Source organism: Balaenoptera borealis, assembly GCF_965194805.1.
Source record: "Balaenoptera borealis genome assembly, chromosome: 14".
Taxonomy (NCBI): domain Eukaryota; kingdom Metazoa; phylum Chordata; class Mammalia; order Artiodactyla; family Balaenopteridae; genus Balaenoptera; species Balaenoptera borealis.
Window position 1 is genome coordinate 14,770,832 of NC_138875.1, and position 23,032 is coordinate 14,793,863.

General features: G+C 36.9%; 1 protein-coding gene and 1 long non-coding RNA gene across 2 annotated transcripts in view; one reads left to right on the forward strand and one right to left on the reverse strand.

Annotated features, from left to right (window-relative positions):
• The window catches only part of MC4R (melanocortin 4 receptor), a 32,347-nt gene extending 14,441 nt beyond the window's left edge, over nucleotides 1-17,906 (forward strand). Inside the window, exon 1 of the mRNA XM_082352998.1 lies at nucleotides 1-17,906. This exon is cut by the window's left edge and continues 14,441 nt beyond it. The gene's annotated coding sequence lies outside the window, so the exon portion shown is untranslated.
• Nucleotides 1-23,032, reverse strand: part of LOC309610319 — a 131,609-nt gene extending 108,577 nt beyond the window's left edge. Inside the window, exon 1 of the long non-coding RNA XR_014233848.1 lies at nucleotides 15,707-23,032. This is a non-coding gene — a long non-coding RNA (uncharacterized lncRNA). The remainder of the gene's footprint in view (nucleotides 1-15,706) is intronic.

The following is a 23,032-nucleotide window of genomic DNA, read 5'->3' on the forward strand; positions in this document are numbered from 1 at the left end:
CCCTAGGAGGCCAAATTTTTGTAGCTCTCTCTGAAAGTAAGTTACATCATGTTGTGAAACAATATTAGAAAGGTCTTTGCCATAAAGGACCCGGATTATTTTATAGTCTGTTGTAATTTTGTAGGATCTTGCTTCATCCAATATCCAGAGAAAATCTTCATCCAGGACAACACAATAAGTTGGTACCACCTCCTTCTGGCCAGTTTTATTTCTTTAATGTTTTAAAAATGGTAAATAGGCACATTCAGCATCCTGAAGATTTAAAGATTCTCAATTTACAAAGGGCGACGGATAAAAAGGCTGGCTGATGTAATTCCTGCCAGGAGGTGCCTTCTGCTACTCTTGTCACAGATGTACCTCCCTTGGATGTCTTCACCTCTTCAATTCTTTCTTTCCCAAGCCATTCTTCTGTTACAAAATTTGGGTCTTTTCTAGCTGATCTCCTTCCTGTCAGTCCAGGGCACCTGCAATATTCCCTGGGAAATTTTGCTAGTATTAGACTGCTCTTGCGATTTCTCATCTAGTTTATTCAATGATAAAACGCACAAATTTGGCAATACAGAGGTAAATGCATTCCCTTCTCTCGTAGTTTATCTACTGTAACAATTCTTATCATTTATGAGTATAATAAAATGGGTATTACAATCTTAAACTGTTTTTAAAAATGAAGACAATTTATTGCTCACGTATTTTAAAATTTTACAAACAAGGATGGCTTCTGGTGAGACTTTTTCCGGAGGCTCAAGCAATATATTCGGGACTCAACTTCTCTCTGTTTCTCTTGTCGGCTTCCTATAGAATGAGCTCCATCCACAGTCTCTGCACTGTGGCCTCTAGGTAGCTCCAAGGTCTCCATTCATAGCCACAAAACTGGGCTGCCACTGTTTCAGAGCCTTTATTCTCACACCACATAGTGGGCGAAAGAAAATGTGTCTTCTGCCCAAGTAATGGGATTCTTCCTCCTGGATCGTCTCTGAATGACACAGTGCAGCCAGGCTCATGGGACGTGTCAATTGGCTTCCGCCAAACAGCACCAATCCATGAAGTGTGGGGGAATTCCCCAGAAGATATTAGGGTACTGTTGCTGAGAACGAGGGAATGACAGCTTGGGTGACACCTAAGGAATGTTTGTATATTCGCTATAACATCTCCTGCATACACAGGTCCTCTCAAGAGTGAATCCGTGGAGTTTTTATACAGGCCAACCTCCTTTGCTCAATTCCTTTAGATTTCAGTCTTCCCCTATGGGTAAAGCATTGCAACGAACACTAGCTCTCATGTTTTTAACTGCCCGTTGATAAGATTTAGGAACATTTCTCTGAGGTCCTTCTTCTCCACATGTCCAAGCCCTAATTCACTCTCATTAGTCATTTTTTGGCCATTATATAAGGATTATAACTTATGATACTCATTTAAAATAGCTGTACCCTATTGCATCTCTAGTTAACAATAATGTACTGTGCACTTAAAAATTTGTTAGGAGGGTAAATCTCATGTTAAGTGTTCTTATCTTGAAAGAAAAGAAAAGGAAAAGAAAAGAGAAGAAAAAAAAAAACAGCTACTACTAATTTCTACCACACATAACATTTTATTCTTAGCAGTTGATACTCTACATGGGCCCTGGGGTTTCCTTTATAGTCTTCTGAACTGAACTTGATAAGAGAGAAAGAAATTGAGCTCCAGGGGTCCTGGCCAACCAGAACATAGGTATAAAAGTCAGATCCAATAAATTTTTAAAATATATTTTGAATGTCAAAGTTAATACATTAAAATTCTAGTTGAAAAAACCAAATAGCTTTCAATTCTAGAAAATAATTACGTCATGAAAAATACAAATCAAAATATGATTCATAGAATGTATAGTTACTTATCTTCTGATACAAACAGTTCTCCCTTTTGTTGTTGGTAGATTTTTCTGCAATGAGACCCTTGACTTACAAAGTGTAGTCCTCAAATCAGCATCACTGGAATCACCTGAGAACTTGCTAGAAAAGCAGAATCTCAGGCCCCATATCCAACCGACTGAGTCGGAATATGCATTTTAACAAGATTCCCACATGAATTGCACATGCACTGGAAATTGGGAAGCTCTGTGCTGTACAACCGGAGTCTGTCAGTTAGGATGACTTTAGTTCCAAGTAACTGAAAACCAAATAAAAGTGTCTTGATAATAGATGAGAAGAAAAGCCTTAATCTAAGTTTCCATCTTGAGAAGTTAGGAAAAGAAAAGTAAGTCCAGCCCAAAGTAAGTAAATAGAAGGGTACAATAAAAATAAGAGTAGTAACCAATGAATTAGGAAACATAAGGCACAACTGAGAAAATCAACAAATCCTCATTTGTAGGAAAAACAAACCAGAGTGTTCAAGGACATGTGTTTGTTTTTTATTGCTGCAGAATACATTACCACAATTTTAGTGATTTAAACCAACACCCATTTATTAGCATAGCATTCTGGAGGTCGGAATCCTGGGCACAGTGTGGCTGAATTTTCTGCTCAGTGTCTCACTGAGCTAAAATCAGTCAAGACCATAATTCTTATCTGGGATTTTGGAAGATATTTTGAAGCTAATTAAAAATGTATGCTACCACATGCCCCGAGTTAGAGTTTGAAAACATAGAAAGGGATATCAGGATAAAAGTCAACATAAGAAAGAAGGGACTGAGGAATTAGAAAAAGTGAGAGAAGGAAGAAGAAAAGCAAAGGGGAAAAGGAGAGAGCATAAAAAAGAAAGGCAATATAACCAAAAAAATGAATTGTCCCAGGTAGACAATGATAAAATACCACACACTATATTTCCTTAAAGACCATTTAGTAATGTTACTGGCTACTGTAAACTCATCTCATATTCAGCACTGTGACATGGCACACATAACATATGCCTTTCAATATCCTGTAAAAGAGATGGTTCAACACAAATAAGTTTGTCTAGCTCTATCTCCTTTATAGAATCAACCCATATAAATTTAATATCCTTAAGGTAAAAATATGATGGAAAACATCAAATACCTTAGCTTCTCTTTTCTCTATGAAGTGGGAGGACCAGATGAAGAAGAAGATGGTGGAGCAGAGGGAAGAAGGGCAGTGTTAAATTCTGGGGGAAGCTTGTAGAAAAAAGAAAAGAAGTGTGACTAAAGACAAGTCAAGAAATGGCTACATGCTCTGGACTGCCCTTTCGAGTTGAAAACCAGGATATGTAATGACATCAAAAGACATGACCAAGCAATTTTCTCCAGCAGTTTCCAGACTCTTGGACAGAACAATAGAGAGCATAGATGAAATCAGAGAGGCTATGGAATCAGAAGTTCAAAACAATGAAACTAAACCTTGCAAGTGATGCTCATTCAACTGTGTGTGTTTAAATAAGAATTTATAGTCATACTACTAATAATTAAAAGGAATATAAGAAATATTGAAAATGATTGAATACCAAAATGATATGATTCCAAAAAGTTCTAAAAATCTGTTATAAACTACACAAAGTTTAGTTCTGTGGAAAGAAGGTTAAAAAAAGTTTGGTTATAAAATCATCTATTATATTTCATTTTATAAACCTTAGCACCTTTAGTGTTCATCACTGTTACTCTTCTATGGGAACAAATTGCATCCTCTCAAGCAGTATTCCTAGCAATTATAAATCACAAACTGACTCAAATAGATGCTAAAAGATTATGGGTATTTCCCTCAAGGATTATGATATAAAAGGCTTACTGGAAAACATATATACATATAAATACACATATATATATGTTTTCTAGTAAGGCTTTTAGATCATATATATGATATGATGTGTATATATGATGTGATTATAGCTATATATGTAAAATCTCCATATATTCATGTTAAAAAATTTTGGGGGGGTATTATTTAATTTTTCTAAATAGTTAATTTATTTTCATGATTAATAGTAATTAAACACCTTTATCCAAGCCTGTAAAGGGAGATACTCTAAAAGTAATTACAACTGAAGCACTAAAAGTAAGAAAGGAGAAAAAAGAAAGACAGAGTCAACTGAGAGCTTACTTACCGACTTTTGCAGAAGATTAGGTTATTTACACTCAATAAGTTTATCTCATTGACCTCACTTGCAGTCACATAATTAATGATCTACTTCTACTCTCTTCTCAAAAGTTCAGACTACAAAACTTCTACGTTAATCAACTTCAGCATTTTCCTTTGAAAAATATGAGTTTTTAAATTTGGTCCCAAAAGTAAGTCCTCAGACAATACATACTGCATAGTTTCTGGGTAGTCAGATAACTCAAGCAAATTATGGGATACATAAGCAGATGAAACAAAAACAAGTACAATGGACACAAACTGAGATGGGTGCCCCACTCACAGTTCTGCCAAGAGGTCATCATGATGCTGTAGAAACACCTGCTATAACTCAGACATATTAGATTTTCTCTCCAGGGAAGTGGAAATGAACACTGCCATATAGGACCAGAAGTCATTGGAACAGAATTACCTTAACAGAAGCCCTCAGGGCAGAAGTCTGTGCTTTTCTGTCTCCTTGAAGCTGAATTATTTAGCTCTTCCTTTGAACTTGTGGCCAATTATCTTAATAAATCCAAATTTTTATTCAATTGGCCAAATTCTTTCCCTATTGATTACAACTCTCCAAAAAATTTTAAAATGCAGGAACTTTTAGGAACTGAAGAGAGGACAGTGGGAACCTACTTAGAAAATGTATTTGCCTGGAGGGATAGAAACTATGAGAAAGGAAAGACTTGAAGATAATAAAATATTGTCAGCAGCTTGGGAAAATTAAAGCATGATAGTCCCATCGAGCTGCTATTCTGGTAGAGAACAAGTTGTGTGTTTCAATCTTTCAAAGGCACAATACCTTCCTAGACTTCTCTTTGTAGGACTTGTCATTGTAGAACTTCCCAAAAAAGTTCTATAATTTTTCCCATGAAGTTTCAAATGTAGTGAATGGTTTAATTTAAAGACAGTTGAAATCCAACTGCAGTCAGCCTACTTTTCTTTTCTACCACATGTGGATTAGAATATTCTAATCCACATTCAAGGAAAAAGCTATTATTACAGAATTCAGATTTTGAGTTTGAATTGTGTTGTAAAAATTTCTTCATGTTGAATTTGGTGCAACTTGCATCTTTATCCATCTTTACAAATCACACACTCTAAAATTTCAGAAGATCCACTAAATGTCATAAACCAAAATGAAGATTCCTCATTACAACACTTCTAAATTAGTTTGTTACAAGAAGATAATGGAAGCAGCTATGGAAGCAGCAGACTATGAAGACTCAACCTAAATTAGCCGGGTTTACTGTATTGCAAGATATATTTGATCTCAACACAATGTGACGTAAGTTTTATAAATTGCAGAATATTTATGTTTATGGGATTACACAATCAATGATATGCAGTTTGAATAAATGCCGATATGAGCAAGTTTTACCAAACAAAACTAAGTTTATTAAGAGCCCCCAAGGTAAAACCAAATCAAAATTTGTTGAAAGTTGCCTTGAAGTTCTCTAAATATTCTGAACTTATACCCCAAATGTTGTAGATTTCTGCCTTTCCCATAGTGATTTCCCACTATTTGGGGGTTATCCAGAGAGCTTACAATGGAAGATTATGTGGTTATCATGGTAATTGATTCCCCAGCATCCATTCCATTACAAATAATTGGTCTAGGCAAGTTATGGAAATTGTATCCCTTCACCACAGATCAATATAGACAAGTGATTCAATCCTGGCCAATAGGAATCTCCTCATCATTAAAACGAGAGGTACAAGGTAGCGAGGGTCCTTCATTTTACTGTTGATACTGTTTTGTCTGAACATAATGCTTTGAACAGCTAGAGTCACTTTGTAATAACTAGGTTAGTCAATGTGAGAGAAACTACTGATACCTTAAAGATGGCAGACCCTAGAGATAAAAAGGAGCTGGTCCTTGATGAACTCACTGGACCATAGAACTAACCAGCCTGGAGCCTGAACAACCCAGTGCATTACTTTTAAAATGGAGAAAATTATTATGCTTACCTTAATCTCATCAGAATGAGTCAGTATATGTAAAGTGTTTAGAATAATACCTGACATATAATATGAACTCAATAAAGAATATTTGTTATTATCACCCTAATTCCATATGAGGAATTGTGTGAAATAATCTGTTCATCATTATGCTTTTTTAGCCAGGATCTTCTGTTTGGTTATAGCAGGAAGTGTTTTAACTGATACGGTGTATCTATCCCCAAGTATACAAAGCTGAAAAGATAGAGACTAAAGTTCCAAGTCATACTTATTTTCCTCTGGACAACTCTTATGTAAGCTCTTCTGCTTTATTTAGCATCTGAGAAAGACTCAAACAAGCAGTGATGAGAAGGAGGAGATGAGGATGGCGCTTTCTGAAGACTGCCAACATGACTTGGTCCTCTCAGGATCAGTGTGAAATATTAGCTGAAAACTATGTGATGTGATTTAACGGCCTCCATCCCAAGATCTCTCTCTACCTAAAATTCTACTATTTATAATTATATTTTGGGACTTCCCTTGTGGTGTATTGGTTAAGAATCCGCCTGCCAGTGCAGGGGACATGGGTTCAAGCTCTGGTCTGGAAAGATCCCACATGCCGCAGAGCAACTAAGCCCGTGCACCGCAATGACTGAGCCTGTGCTCCAGAGCCTGCGAGCCACAGCTACTGAGCCCTTGTGCTATAACTACTGAAGCCCGCGCGCCTAGAGCCCGTGCTCCGCAACAAGAGAAGCCACCGCAATGAGAAGCCCGTGCACCGCAACTAAGAGTAGCCCCCCTCACCGCAACTAGAGAAAAAGCCCACGCACAGCAACGAAGACCCAACGCAGCCAAAAATAAATAAAATATAATTATATTTTATTGGAGAAAAAATGTTTGAGGGGAGAGCAGCTAGGTAAATTATCTGTCATTCACATCTCATTTTAAAATTAATTTAATAAGAATGGTTTTCTAACATCTAGCTTACAGTCAAGAAAGAAAAAAAGAGAAAGGGAGAAGAGAGGGGGAAGGAAGGAAGCAAGGAAGGAAGGAAGGGAGGGAGGAAAGAAGCACTGCTTTGAAAGGAAAGTGAGATGCAGTTCTGAATAAGAGCATCTTAAGAGATGACCTACCCAACCAAATGCAATTCAGGTTAAGGATGATGGATTCCTGGGATAAAGTAGAATGAAGAAGCAAAAATTATGTTAGCAGTATAAGCAATACGGAGGTGGTATAAATGGATGTTGGAAAGTGATAAATAGGAGAGAATTAAGAATCAGTGCATAAAAATTGATACTAACATTATAGCGGCAGATATGTTGGAACTATGTTCTGACTCAGTGGTACTGGGTAGGGCTCCTCTCATGCTATGATATCCTTCATAGAATGAGAACAGTTTATATTTTATACTTATTTTACAATTCTTTTAATATTTTAAGCACAGATGCTTTAAAAATGCACAGATGACAGATGCTTTAAAAATCTGTTTCATAGTAATAAAAACCACTCAAAAACATGTACTCCAGTGGAAGCCATATCAACTTTTTGTATACCCTTTTTTCTGATGCAGCTTTCACAAATAATGCAATAACTTAAAATAGGATGCTTGCTTTTCACTCCACATTTTGTCTCAACACATTTGAGGTCATGTTTTAAAAGTATGCATTCCATTTTGATTATTAAAATAAACTTTGAAGGACAGAGCACTACTTAACCCTAATAAGTAATTACTTCACTCATTTTCAATTATATTTTACTTACTGATAAACCATATATAAATGAGAAAACAAATTCACTTCATGAGCCTGAACTGGAATTCCTAAGGTCTTTTCCAGCTTTAAGTACTCTGACAGATCATTTATCTACTTTCTTTTTATCAAGTCTATAATATTACACTTCTTATTTTTTTTTCCTCAAAGAGATTAGGGGCAGATTTAGAAATCTAAGCTTTAGGAAGTCAAAGAGAAAGTGAATTCTATAACTGTAACCAATTTAACTTTCATTCAAGCCTAAATGTGTCAACCGGAATGCGCTGGCATCTGAATGAAAATAGATTTCTGAAAAGTTATTATGCTTTAGGTTCTAGCAAAAATCTTGTCATAAGGAAAAATGTTATCAGGGTGAACCACTAAAATTGTTTTAATAATGCCTTTATCAGGCTTTAACAGCATAGCACGAAAAAAGGGAAGGGGTAAATGGAAGAAGGAAGTTTTAAGATACAAAATATGGTCTCAAAATTGGAAACTGTCCTGGCAAATCCATCATGTGTGGTAGCCAAACAAACAGGGTCTGTAGCAATGACTATCTTTTTCTATGAAAATTCTGAGTACTAGGTTTTAAGGTCCTTAAACTCTCAAAATTGCTCTTTCCTGGTAGCACCCCCAAGAGCCAGACACATGCCAAACAAGAATCTTTGCCTTAAGATGAACTTGAAAAAAGCAGTAATGAGATGAAAGTGAAGAGAAAGAAATTTCATACTCAGAAAGTTCTGAAGTTGATAAATCAGCTAAAAGGTGGTTTCCAAGGAGAATGAAAATCAATGAGCTAAATCTCTCTGCAAAAGTCCTTGAAATCCCCAGATCCTATTATTTAATTTTGACTTTTCTTGACTTTCATATTGCTTGTTGAATATCCCTTAATTTGCATATGTAAGTACTGAGGGTCTCCTCAGTGTGTTCTTTTAGAAAAGAATATTATGGCTGTAGCTTCATTGAGTAAGGTATAGTAATACAAATGCTCTGAGACCCCAGTTAAATAAAAGTCAGTGTTTGTTTACTCTACCTTTGGTTATAGTGAACCACTCAAAGATAATCCTCTACCAAGAGATCCAGAATCCTTCTATCAGATATGGGATAAGCCTTGGTGGTACAGATTTGAACTTATCTGGAGCTACAAAGATCCACAAAGATACTGTTATATTCTATATATTGGAGTGTTGATCCTACCAATAAAAACTTCTGGAGACTTCTGAAAATTGGTTCCTCCATTGCCAGTGGCTACCAGATTTATGAAGTCTGTCTTAGTTAGCTCAGGCTGCTATAACAAAATACCAAAAACTATGTGGCTTATGAACAACATCAATTTATTTCTCACAAACATTCAGTCCACAACAAAGTCAGTTTATGGTAAGTCAGTATACTGAATCTGTTACTTTGACCCTCCCTAAGAGCACCTAGAATTCAAGGCTCTTGGCTACTGCTTTAAGGCTATTTTGTGCCCCTCTATTTATGTAAGCATACTGGTTATTGATTATACATTCATTTGATAGAAATGGTGGTTCACATGTGCGTGCCCTTTGAAAAATTTTGTTACGGTACTACCAGGAAAATTTTTCCATACAGACATTGTGTTATATTCCCTCTGTTGGAGAAAAAATTAAGCCATGTTAGCTTGAATACATATTTTAAGCTCAAAATACCTTCTTGCAGTATTTTACATTTTGAGTTAACTTACTGAAATTTTTTTAACTTTTTATTTTAAACTGGAGTATAGTTGATTAATAATGTTGTGCTAGTTTCAAGTGTATAGCAAAGTGATTCAGTTATACATATACACATACCTATTCTTTTCCAAATCCTTTTCTCATTTAGGTTGTTACATAATATTCAGCAGAGTTCCTTGAGTTAACTTACTGAAATTTAAAAGTTGCTACTTAGACAGTAAAAAAGGTCTCTTAGAAAAAAGGACAGCACGAATTTTGTTTCCAATGTTTAAATGGTAACTATGATTGTAAGACTCAGACACTGAATTTATGTGATAATTGATTCCACTGCTATTCAGTAATGGAATTTTATGTTGGTTCTTCCAAGCCAAGGAAAACAAATAAAAGTGAGAGGAGTGAAGTAATCAAAGTCATTACAGGGTAGGACCCAGAGGAGCAATAGCATTGTCGTCATCAGTGGCATCCCCTGAGAGTGTGGTTTAATAGTGTTCAATGTCAAGAGATACAAAGAATATGCCTTCATGAAGCTTATGGTCTACTTCTGTACACAGCTCATACCCTTTTAAAATTTTAATTGTTTTGCTTTCCTTTGGATAGCTAAAAGTTCCGAAGTAATCACAAAGTCGGAAATTTTACATCCCAGAAAATGAGAGCCAAGAATGGAAGAGGTGCTTGAATGATGTCTTAAAACACATCATCCCTCGGTTTCCACGAGGAATTGGTTCTAGGGCCCTGGCAGATACCAAAATCCCCTGATGCTCAAGTACTTTATATAAAATGGAGGAGTACAGTCCATTTGCAGTTGGTTGAATACGTGGATGAGGAACCCGGGGATATGGAGGCCTGATTGTATGCATAACTGTAATGACAATTATATTAATAATTTTGAAAATGCCAAAAATCTACTGAGCACTTCCTATGACTTTAAAACAGCGTTAAGTACTCAATGATTTAGCTAATATAATCCTCATAACATCCTTGAGGTAAATATTTTCTCCAAAACTTTTCCAGAGGGTGAATGTTGGGAATGAGGAGGATGGGTAGCCCAGTGTACATAGCTGGGAAAATGTAGATAGAGCCCAGCAGTATGGAACACCTCTAAAATATCTTGCCTCAACAAACGTGATTTTGGAAACCCCAAATTATTTCCATTATCAAATTTATAAGTTTCTGAGTTTGCATTGTGTCCTCTAGAACACAAAGAAATCACTGGAGACAGAGCTGGTGATTTCTTTCTTTCCGAAGCAAAATGGAGTAACTCACCCCGACACTTCTGCCTTCCAGGAAATGTACCTTAGTTGAGGTAGATATTTGTAACTCTTCCTAGAGTTCCAGGGAATATTTCTTTAGGCATCATAAATATAGTCTTTAATCCTTCCACCTGGTTTGCAGTGAAACATTCATCATAAGCAACCCACTATCCTGTCTGTGTGATGTTTAAATTATAATTAAATAAGGAACATTCAGAGGCCATTTGGGGTGTTAAGGTAAAATTCTTCACAAATATATTCAGGTATACAGTTTAGAAGATAAATAATATGGAAATCTTAAAATTTTATAAGGCATTTATTCAGTTCAGCTGAACAAAGCAATGCCAGACATGACTCATTAAGCACAGAACATATTGTCAGCAGGAAAAAAAGAAAGTGATGATTCAGTTTGGTGTAAGTGGATGATGTAACAATGTTTTGGCACTTACTGGATAGGCTTTTAAACATCCATGGCATGTGGGTTTTAATTAATTTTACAGTGTTCAGGCTGTCTAACTTTTACTGAGCTGTGATTCCAGTGTGAAATTTCCCTCTCTGCCTGCTCAGTGCTCTTTCTGAATTGCAAACAGGTGCAGAGAGCTACAGCTGCAATGCTTTTGATTTTGTTCTTTTTATACAAATTTAACCACCAATTTTTTTTTTATCTACCTCTTCTATAATACTTAAGAAATCCACCATCAAGCATGTACGTGATTAGGTTTGGTTCCAAATATATTCACAAAGCAAGTTAGATGCATTGTCACAATGCCCTTGGAAAAGGGGGTCAAGAATCTTACTTCTGATCCTTTCCTTGAGCTCCAAAAACTCATACCCAGGTGCCTGAGTAGATGCTAAATTTTCCTTGGAAACAATGCAGCCTTAATTTGTTTCAATGTTGGCCTGTCCACATCTTCTGAACAGATAACTAACTGAATCGCGAGGTAATATTTAAAAACTATTTTTATTCAGCTTTGAATTTCTCTTTACACATGTTTTAGGGTCTAGTGTCCTGTTTCATCTGGCTCCCTACTTCTGCAGTCTCCTTCATGCACTTTTACAGCCCACGTTTAGGATCAGCCGCATCCCAGGGTTGAAGACAAGCCTAAGCTCAGGCAAAAGGGCTTTGGGAAGCCATTCTGAAACCCTCCATGAAATCACCCTTGCTGGTGATCGACTTTTTTCTTTGCATCTCAGTTCTAAGCATTGGTAACTAGGTTTCTGGCTTGCTTCCTCCCCTTTTTATCTGCCATGTGCCCCAGCCTCTAGGATGTAGGGTGACTACAGTCCAACGATCTGGCATCTGACGTTACTGCATGCTGCCTGCTAACAGGCCATCCTGACATCCCTGCCTGTCCCTGAGGAGCTACGTGACAATGTGAGCATCCCCGCCCGCCCGCTCGCCATGGATGAAGGGAAGGTCCTGAAGCCCTTACACTGGGCACTCTCTACTGCTCACCTGCTGTGCACCACTGTCCACACCCTGGGCCTCCATGGGTTATTTTTTTGCCCTCCCATTTAGGTGTTCTTTTGCCTGCTGAAGCACAACTCTTCCTGGTTCCACCCCTCTGTGTGTTGACCCATGCAGCAACCCCAGCCTTGTGGATGACAGAATTCCGGGTGCTGGTTCTATCATTTTTACCGTCTCAGAGCAGTTATCAAATCATATCTAACAGACACAGTTTCTCCTGGGCAAAATTCTCACTCCTTTTGCTCACATGCTATGGGGCCCTAAGTAAGTTAGTTACTTTGTCTCTTAAAGTCTGAGTTTCCTTATCTATAAAGTGGAAATAGATAATAAACTTTAGTCACTGGTTTACATGATTATTAAATTATACGATTCATATAAAAATGTAGTAAAGCTTTTGGCAAATATTATATACCCTCAAATATTAATTACTTTTCCGTTCATCTTGGGTAGGAGGCGAAATGTAATGGGAGCTAAATTGGAACCAAAAAAAGGGAAAGTAAAATTCTACTCAAGCCATTTTTTTCTTTTCACTTCAGATAGCCATCTTAAATCCCACTAAATGCAAAACAAAAACAAAACCAAAGAAGGGAGCCCCAAAAACTCAGCAGCAATGAGTGGAACTGTGGTTTACCCATATTACAAAACAAACAAACAAAAAATACTTAGTAGTTTGGGTTACAACAAACAAATTATAATTGTTGATACTGTTCCAAATCACAATATAGTAGTTTAATTTATACAGAAGTCTATGTAGCTTTAGGGATTTTTTTTTCTTTTATATGGATTTAAACACTCCTGGCTCTATTGCTGGGAGGGGTCTGACTAAAATTTTACTTTCTAGATGACCAGATAAAATTATTATCTGCAACTAACAAGGCTGAGATCTTAAAAGGGGTTGGACTTGGTAGTTTGCCCACTCCTGCTTCAGTCAAGATTGAAACACTCAGTCTTTGTGAAATGTACTGTAGAGGATAAGTCATCCCAGGGCAAGGCCAAGCTTATAAGCCATAAGGATTTTCCAAGATGAAGGAGGTAGAGAGTGTGGGATGAGTAACAATTTCTCCTTATAGAGATTTAAGGAAGTGGATACTTTGCCACAGTGGGGAGGCAGACCCCCGAGGGGGGGGAGTCACACATTGTAGTTTCTGAATGAGAAACTTTCTTCTAAACTCTTGGGATCTCATCTGAAGCATACCATTTTTAAGTTCTCATATCTTCCATGGCTTGGAATCAGAGTGAGTGAAATGTGATACTCTCCAAACCTAGCATTTCCAATGTTTGAGGTGGAAAACAGGATTAAGGTTGAGAGGATAAACCTTTTTTCAAAAATGTTTTTGGTCAATAGAGGTCAATAGAATATTTTGCTTGAACAGTCACAGATTCCAGAAAATGCTGACTTTCCATATTACTATAAACAAAAATGCCCATTAAAAGCCAAAAATAAATTATATTTTGGATCATCTACATCACTGCTTCCCTCTACGGGCATAAATAATTAACAACTGACTATACAGCTCAAATATCAGTTTAAAACAAGCCAACAAAAATATTAAATGCCAAGCAGATACTCCTGCCCACCTGCACACACTACTTCAGTCCCTAATTTTCAAGTCAATAGAATCTGTATCTGGAAAATGTTGAAGCCACACCATGTGAATATTCTACCTTGATTCTAGGATGTATAACTGATAAATTTGCATTCCACTTAGTTTACCTAATCCCCTCCTTTTCATCCTTGGCAAGTTTCCCTCCATTTTATATTCTTAGTTTTTTAGCTTCTAAATCATCTTGACTGTTTGAAGTCGTTTCTTTTTTTATTTGTTTCCTCAGATGCTTAAAAGAAGTGATAATATTCATATTACCAGATGAATAAGGAAAACATTTTCTAGGTTTCTAACTAGAAATGAGACAGTCCCACATGTTCTTATTTATCATGAAGTAAAAGTAATACATGTTCTGCAGATTAAACAGGGAATTCTGCTAGCTACCACGGATAAACGGTCTAAGCAGATATTTTGAATATATGAAGTTTTAGCATATTTGTTTTGATAAAAAATATCATTGTGTACATTTCCTATTGGATGAGTTTACATAAGGCAATCCTGAGATTAAATGCTTAAATGTGATAAAATTCACATTTAAAAGGGAGATGTGCAACAACAAAATCCTATGAGAAAAAATAAACATAGTAGCCAAAGGATCTCATCTGAAAATCAGAGTTGGGCCCTTTAAACCTCCTGCAAGTGAAACACAATGGGAGGACATTTTTCCTTTTATGTAGGGAATGTGAAAGCTATATAATTAAAGTCATACCAAAATTTATGAATCGAGTTAGAGAAAGGATAGTTAGAGAAAAATGAAATAGGTGATGAAATAATGGAATAATGGAAATAATGGAATGCTATGCTTTTAAAACAGGCTTGACATTAGGAGATATATAGAGATAGAGATAGAGATAGAGATAGAGATAGAGATAGAGATACCAGACATGAAGAGTGATCCCTAACTAAAGAAAAGGTTGGTCTTCTTTTATAAATTGTATATATAAAGTAAGAGCATATATTGTCATCGACTGATAGTATCATTTCAATTATGTGTCCTAAAAAAGGACATACAGTGATAAAAATAAAATCCTCCTAAAGAGAGATAATATTGATTTGAAGGGAAAATCTCCTTTAGGAAATGTGTTACTGCCTGCATTTATTTTTCCAACAGAATATCTTTAGAAAATAGGGAAAATTTGCAACATTTACCACAGATTAATTCATGCCTTCAGCAAATGTCTTGTCCCTTTTTATATGAAAGAAGCTATCGGTTCTCATATACTTATCTATTGATATTTAATGTTTGTGCGTGTGGAGTTTTTGTGAATTTTAAAATATGTCCCTAGATGCTAACTTCCAGATATTTAGCAGTGACATCAATTCCGAGAAACTAGTTCCCCCAAATCAGAACAGTTTAGTGTTCTTGTTTATGATTCCACAATTTGTCCATTCTGAAAAATCTGGAATTGTGGTTAATCATGTCCTGTTCCTAATTAATGACTTACAAAGACTGATTAATACTTTATTTGGAATATAACCTCTCACTCATCATGATTTGCCATCCTCATTGTCATTAGTATCATTCACACTCAGAACGAGATAGATATAGCAATTAGAGAACTCATGTGGATTCAGTATGTGAAATGAGTACTGGGAATGTTCTCTAGGTCGATGGAATTCATGGCCAAAATGGCATAGAGAGTTAAGAAGACTGCAGGTTGACCAGAAAAGTCATTTTGTTACAGTGAGTGAGGATAATTGCTTCAATCTCAGAAACAACATAAACTTCCTGAAGGAAAACTTAGTAAACTCTCAAAGTGCTTCTAACCTTAGAATCCCAAGATTCTGTGAATAATCAAAGAGTAATTAGAGGGGTTTTTTTGCTCAGTCTATAGTTCTGAGTTTACCTGAATTATTTCATTGACTTTGGATATAAGAAATTTTAGATTTTCAAAAGTAAAGGGCAGTACACGATAATGTAAATTAATGGTTGAAAAGCCACAAGAGTTACTTACAGTTAAGTTTCTTGCTCAGTTCTCTCTTTATACAGGCAGAGGTTTTGATGAGTTTTGTTCAAATTTTGGTCATTTATCTCTGATTATGTAGTCTTTCGACTGTTTCCTTTTTATTCTTTGTTTATCAATTGCTGAGCCGAGTAAGAACAACTTAGATTCAAGATACTGCTTTCATCTGAAAGGGAAGAATGAAATGAGAATAATCTCAGCAAGCTGGAAAATTTTACAATCACACAGCAACAACAATTACTTTTTTTACTGCATTTTTCAATTGGAAAGAATGACACAACATTGGCTTAGAAATTGTAAATGAACCTATTTCTTTCCATATCTGTAGAAGACTCACCTGTCAAAAGAAATTTTTTTTTAAATTCTTACATTCATTTAGGAAGAAAAGGAATTTCCAGCCTGAATTTACCACCACCTATAATATGAGCTCATCTCAGCCCAATGGTAATTTCTCTGCTGTGCAAGTCTCTCTCACTCTCCCTCCTCCACCCTTTATTCTTCTCCCAATTTCTTCTTTAATTAACATTGTTTCTGTACTCTCTTTGCCCTATGTTCCTTTTTCTATGTTTAAACCTAAGAACTACCAGCAGCTTTGTTTCACTGGTGACCAAAAAGATTTTCATTCTCTGAATGGATTGGCTCAAGGAAGTTCCTCAAACCTAGTTTGAAGGACACAGGGAGTATGAGGGGGTCCCCAAGAGGAAACCTCCTCTTCAAGCTCAGCTTAGAACAAAGCTCTCAGCCAAGTGGCTGCTGCTGGGAATCTTTTTCCCACAGCTTCCCACTGACGGCCCCTTCTCATCGTTCAGCTCTCAGCTCAAATGTCATGTCCTCAGAGAGACTGTCCTGTATACTAAAAAAGATCAGAGTTCTGAAATAAGAGGGAGCAAGCTTAAGAGTGGAACTGGGAAGAGGGTCCCCCCAGTCAGCACTGATTTGTGGGGAACAAGCATATCTCAAACTGAAAGACAGGTGGGCAGGAGACCGGGGTCTGAAGTCACTGGCCCCAGGCTACTAAGCATCCGAGCTCACCCGGAGTGAGCAGCCATCCCCAAGCCGTGACCGAGCCTTCCCGCCCACTCCTGCCCACAAGCCGATGATGTGAGGTGATATGGATCATCAGTGAAACAGAAGGCCTCCAGGAGGAAACAGGAGTCAAAATAATACAGTATATTATTAGAATTAAGAAAAAAAACACATGATCATCCCAACTGATGCAGAAAAAGCATTTCACAAAATCCAACAACTCTCGTGATACAATCACTCAACAAACTAGTAATAGAAGAGAGGTTCCTCAATTGGATAAAGGGCAAGTTGGATAAAGGGCAATTGGATAAAGAGAAGTTCCCCAATTGGATAAAATCGTGGAGTCATGGAGCAGGGCTGTAACTATCATGGGTGGGGAAGTGAAGTTCATACATGTAAACAACTCTGTTGAGAGATTATGCTGTAATAAATGGCAGAAAAAAGCAGCCAATGCCTTGCAAGCAGAGGTGAGGTCAAGACGAGTGTGTTTATAGATATTTCTTTTGTTTGAGCAGGAGAGATTTTAGAGAGTGTTTGCATGCTCGTGAGAATAACCGGGCCCAGCATGTAAAGCTGATCGTGCAGAAGAAAAAGGGAAGAGGACAAGAGCAAAAGACCTTGAGGAGATGATGGCAGGTGGTTCCAGGACGTACATTTAAAGACTGGCCTTTGAAAGCAAGAGGGTCAATTCCTCAGTTGTATCAGGAGATAAAGAAGAAAGATTAGTTGTAAATATGAGCAGTTGTGAAGATGAATAGGAAAACAGGAGATTTTATGTAATGGTTTATTACTTTTTCATTAATGTATGAGTAAACTCTAAGTTTTGAGTATGACAGTATCCCAATAAAAAGATGGCACAGGAGGTTAAGGAGAGAGGAGAATGCAACACTTGGCTTGGAAAGTAAGAAAACTTAGCTTATAAGAGACGGAATATTGAATTATCTGGCAGTGCTGAGAGCCCAACTAATGCTTCAGATCAGACATTTGAAATTAAACCAGTGAGTACCATTGTTTGGGTTTTTTCTCACTGTGTCCACCTACCTGAGCGTGGGCATAGAGGTCATGGGGCTGAGTTCATCTAGGGTTGGGTGTTGCAAGGCAATTACGACCATCAGAATGTGGGACGAGTGAATTGACAGTTTTTTCAAGGGAAGGATTATAGTGATGGATCAACATACTGAGCAGTACCCAAAATAAACAAACAAAAAAAAACTAAAAAGGTAAATGGCTATAAACATCTATAGTGAAAAAGCAGTTTGGAATCAAAGAATTGTAGGTCATGATGGAGTTGACGAACTGTTGTAGTTTGAGTACCTGATTGCACAAGTGAGTTGGAAGGGTGAGAGTTTGGGGTTGAAGAGAAAAAGAAAGTTTGCATTCGAGATTTGGGAGGTGGAAATTTATTATTAAAAAAAAAAAAAAAAAGCCAAGTGCATGACCATGGAAGGAAAATACACTGGAATTGAGGTCAAGAAACTGGAAGGACAAAATGTAAGATTGGCATCATCATGAATGTTGATGGGAAATGGGTTGGAGGAGGAGACAGAGAACCAACAGCCAAAGTCTCCAATGAATGAATAAATGTCCAAAGAGTCATAGGAAGACAAAAGTGAGAAGGTGGGCTTGGGGATATGTCTGGATGGCACGACCTCTGAATGTGTGAGCAAGGGTCTCTGAAATAGGTTTAAATAGCAGTGACCTACAGGTGATGATCGATGATGGTGGGAGATGAAGCGAGAAGGATCGTCATCCAGTCTCTGGTCCCAAACAACATAAAGTGTAAGAAAAAGAAGATCATCTACTTGATTTGTCTGAAAAGGAAGCAGTGACTTTAGGGAGCAATCAAAATTAATTAAGGTGAAGAGGTTAAAAGATTTAAGATACAAGAAAATTAGTTGCTCACATACCAGGAGTTTCAGAGCCACTGCACGAGGATTTGAAAAGACAACAAGGACTGGAGAATGAGTTTCACTGAGAAATGTATACATGTGGATGAGACTTCAGGCATTAATGGTTGACTAGGGGGTCTTATACTTCAAACCCTAAACCTGCAGTTCATCCTAACATTCTCCCTCTTTTTTATCAGCCCAATCTGATTGAGCACCAATTCTCATATTTTTCTGGAAGTTATCCCCTCCCTTTCATCCACATTGCACTCTATATTTCTCCCATGTTTTCTAGCCACAGCTTGTTAACTTACACTTCTGCCACCAGCCTCAAACTCATTCCTTTAAACCCACATTTGTTAATCAAGGTCTTCTTAAAGCATTCTGACAAGACGGATACTATTATCCCTAGTTAGCAATATAGCCACTGTTCAAACCCACAGATTCATTCAATCAGTCAACAAATAGTCATTGAATGAATATTATATGGCAAGTATTATCCTAATTTCTGAGTCCCTGTCTTCATTGATCTTACATATTAATTGATTTTTTGCATAGAAACATGATATAGTGCCGCCAAGTGAGGGGAAAGGATGTCACTATAAGTGTGATGAACACCAATAATAAATAAATATCTGTAAGTAATTTATGCATTGTATTTATTGAATAAAACAATCAATTATCAAAGGACACAGATTACCCATGGGGAAAATTCATTAATGAATGGAAATGACTTATGTCATTAAAATAAACAACCCCCAAAAAAACCCATATTTGTGTTTCTGGCAAGATGATATTTCTTAAAAGTAAATCTGATTAGTTAAGACTTTAATCCTTTTGTTCCTCTTGCTACAACGACTGGTTCTATTTGTTTTTCCCTCAATATCTATTTACAGCAGAAAAGTACATTTGAAGATAGAACAACCGAAGTAAAATGCAAAGAAAGCTAGTTTATAAAAACAAGATCCAAGGGAGAAAGTTTACTTTAGCCAACTAAGGGATTCATGACTCTGGTATCGTGGAAACTAGTAATTCTTTGTCAGCTATATTGTCACTTAAGGTGAATCACTTGTGTGAAAGTCTAATCCAGGAAAAAATATGTGTGAGAAATGTATTCTTCTTGTCTGTGAATTAAATGAAGCCACTATCATTTAATGGCCCTGTTAACATTTCACGGAGAAAAACAACCACAAATTAGATACCTCACTACTGTGTAATCTCACATCATTGCTCACAAGGTAGGCGGGGTGAGAGGAGAGGTGGATCAAGGCAAACTGTGTCATCTATGATGGAAAAACTATTTTAGAGCTCATGACATAATAAGAAATCTTTGGCAACCTTTCCAGATCCCCAGCAAAGCTCACAGCCAAGGCTTTACTATAAATTTGAACCTAGCATTTATCATGGAAGCAACACAGCTTCATCCTGCATTTAGTGCGGCAGAGTTTAGAGATCACAATAACAAAGAATTGGATAATATGTAGGTTGATCTCTCCATGTCTTATCTATAGCCATCAAAACTCCTCTGACAGTAACAACTATTTTCTTCACTCCCTACCTTGTTCTACAGAGGATTTCTGAACCTATACCAGAATAAAATAACTTTGTATATAAATATATGATAATTAATATTAATTGAATACTTAACCATGTGCCAAGCACTATGCTAAGAGCTTTGCATAAATTGTCTCATGTTATATTTCCAATAATATTAGCATGGATGAGCTTTCTAGTATCCTTATTTTACCATTACAGAAAATAGATAAATGAATAAAATCAGGTTACAGGAGCATGAAAAATAAAATCTCTCAAGTATGCCTTTTTGAGTCAGGAGAAAACATTTCAGTTCCTGGTGGTAAGCTAATATTTTAGTGTACTTACTCTAAAAATGCTTTCTCAGGTTGCCTTTCACAAAGGGAATGGTCAATAACTTCAGCAATACCCCCAGAGGAAATTCTTCAGCAGGTTTTATGAAGCTGTTTCCTGTAGGATTCTTTCATACATGTTTAGGAGTGAAATACAAATGTCCAACTTTTGTGAGATGAAGAAACTCCTCTTAATTGAAGCCATCTGGGGAAATATATGCCTCAAATTGGTGAATCCAATGACTCTGTTTCCATCCTCAGCTCATTGGACCCTCTGTAACATGTGTCACTCTTTACCACTCCTTTCCTCTTAAACCTTGAATCCTCTACAGCTTTAGCATCTGTGTTTGGCTTCATAGCCCCCCGTTTTTTTTAATTTATTTATTTCATTTTTGGTTGTGTTGGGTCTTCATTGCAGTGTGTGGGCTTCTCATTGCGCACTTCTCTTGTTGCGGAGCATGGGCTGTAGGTGCTGCAGGCTTCAGTAGTCGCAGCAAGTGGGCTCAGTAGTTGTGGTCCGCGGGCTCTAGAGTGTAGGCTCAGTAGTTGTGGCACACGAGCTTAGTTGCTCTGTGCCATGTGGGATTTTTCCGGATCAGGGCTCGAACCCATGTCCCCTGCATTGGCAGGCAGATTTTTAATCACTGTGCCACCACAGAAGCCCTGGCTTCATAGCCCCTTAAACATTAGTGTTCTCCAGGGTCCTGGATTCGTCCTTTTTCTCTTCTCCTTCTACACACTCTCTTTGAGTGTCTCTGCCTAGGCTACCTTGTTCACTGCCAACCACAGGTTCATAACATCTAATTCTACACCTTACACCACCAGGTGCACATTCTCTCTCTCTCTCACACACAACACACACATACCATACATTCACATATGTCATATATATTACCTATGTATCTAAGTTTCCCTTTCTGCCTTTTTTCCTTCTTTCAATAAATATTTGCTCAATACTAGTGGTGTACCAGTTATTTTTCTAGCCACTGGGGATACAGCAAAGAAATAGATGAGCAAGACTCTTACAGACAAACAAAAACTGAGGTAACTCAACACCAGCAGATCTCCATGGCAAGAAATATTTGGAGATTTTCTTCAGGCAAAAGGAAAATGATAGAGGTCAGAAACATGTATCTGCTGAAGGAAGGAAAAGCATCAGAGAAGGAATAAATAAGATAAAGTAAAATCTTTTATTTTTCTTATTTGTAATTGACCTAAAAGGTAAATATTTGTTTATAGTAATAATAGTAATATATTGGGTGATTATAGCATATTGATAAGTGAAATGAATTACAGTAGTGTCACAAAGAATGGGAGGTAAGAATTGGGAAGTCTCTGTTTATAAGGCACCCACACTACACGTGAAGTGAATTAGTGTTATTTGAAGGTAGACATAGAGTAATTAAAAATGTATACTGTTATTCTAGGGAAACTACTAACAAAATTTAAAAGAAGTATAATTGATACACCCAAAAAAAGGCTATAAAATGGAATCATTAAAAAATGTTCAACTGGACTTCCCTGGTGGCACAGTGGTTAAGAAGCCACCTGCCAAAGCAGGGGACACGGGTTCGAGCCCTGGTCCGGGAAGATCCCACATGCCGTGGAGCAACTAAGCCCATGCGCCACAACTACTGAGCCTGCGTGCCACAACTACTGAACTCCGTGCGCCTAGAGCCCGCACTCCACAACAAGAAAAGCCACCACAATCAGAAGCCCATGCACAGCAGCGAAGACCCAATGCAGCCATAAATAAATAGATAGATAGATAGATAGATAAATAAATAAAATCTTAAAAATAAAAAGTTCAACTAAAGCCAGAGAAAGGCAGAAGAAGCCTCTGGCAATGAATAGAAAAAGTTACAAACGTGGTTGTTATTAATCCAAATATATCAATAGTCATTTTAAGTGGAATGATCTAAATATTTGGATTAAAAGACAAAGATTGTCAGAGAGGATAAAAAATAATATCCAAATATATGGGTCTTTAAATGTAAAGATTGGAAGTAAAGGAATGGAGAAAGATATATCATGCTAATACTAATCAAAAGAAAGGTGGAGTAGCTTTATTAACTTCAGACAAGATGGACCACAGAACAAGGTAAATTATCAAGAATAAAGAGAGGGCACTACATAATGATAAAGGGGGTCAATTCTCCAAGAAGACATAACAATCTTAAATACATATACACCAACAACAGAGTGCCAAAATATGTGAGGACTAAAAGGAAAAATAGAGAAATCCACTATTATAGTTGGAGATGTCAACACTGCCCGGTTAGTAATTGACTGATCAGACATGCAGAAAATCAGTAAGGGTATTTTTTACCTGAATAGTACCATCCATCAACTTGACATAATTGACATTTATAGAATACTCCATCCACCAGCTACAGAACACGCATTCTTCCCAAGCTCATATGGAACATTCACCAAGAGAGACCACTTTCTTGGGCATAAAACACCTATTAAGAAATTTAAAAGAATAAAAAGTATCCAAAGAATATTCTCAGATCACAATGGACTTAAATCAGAAATCA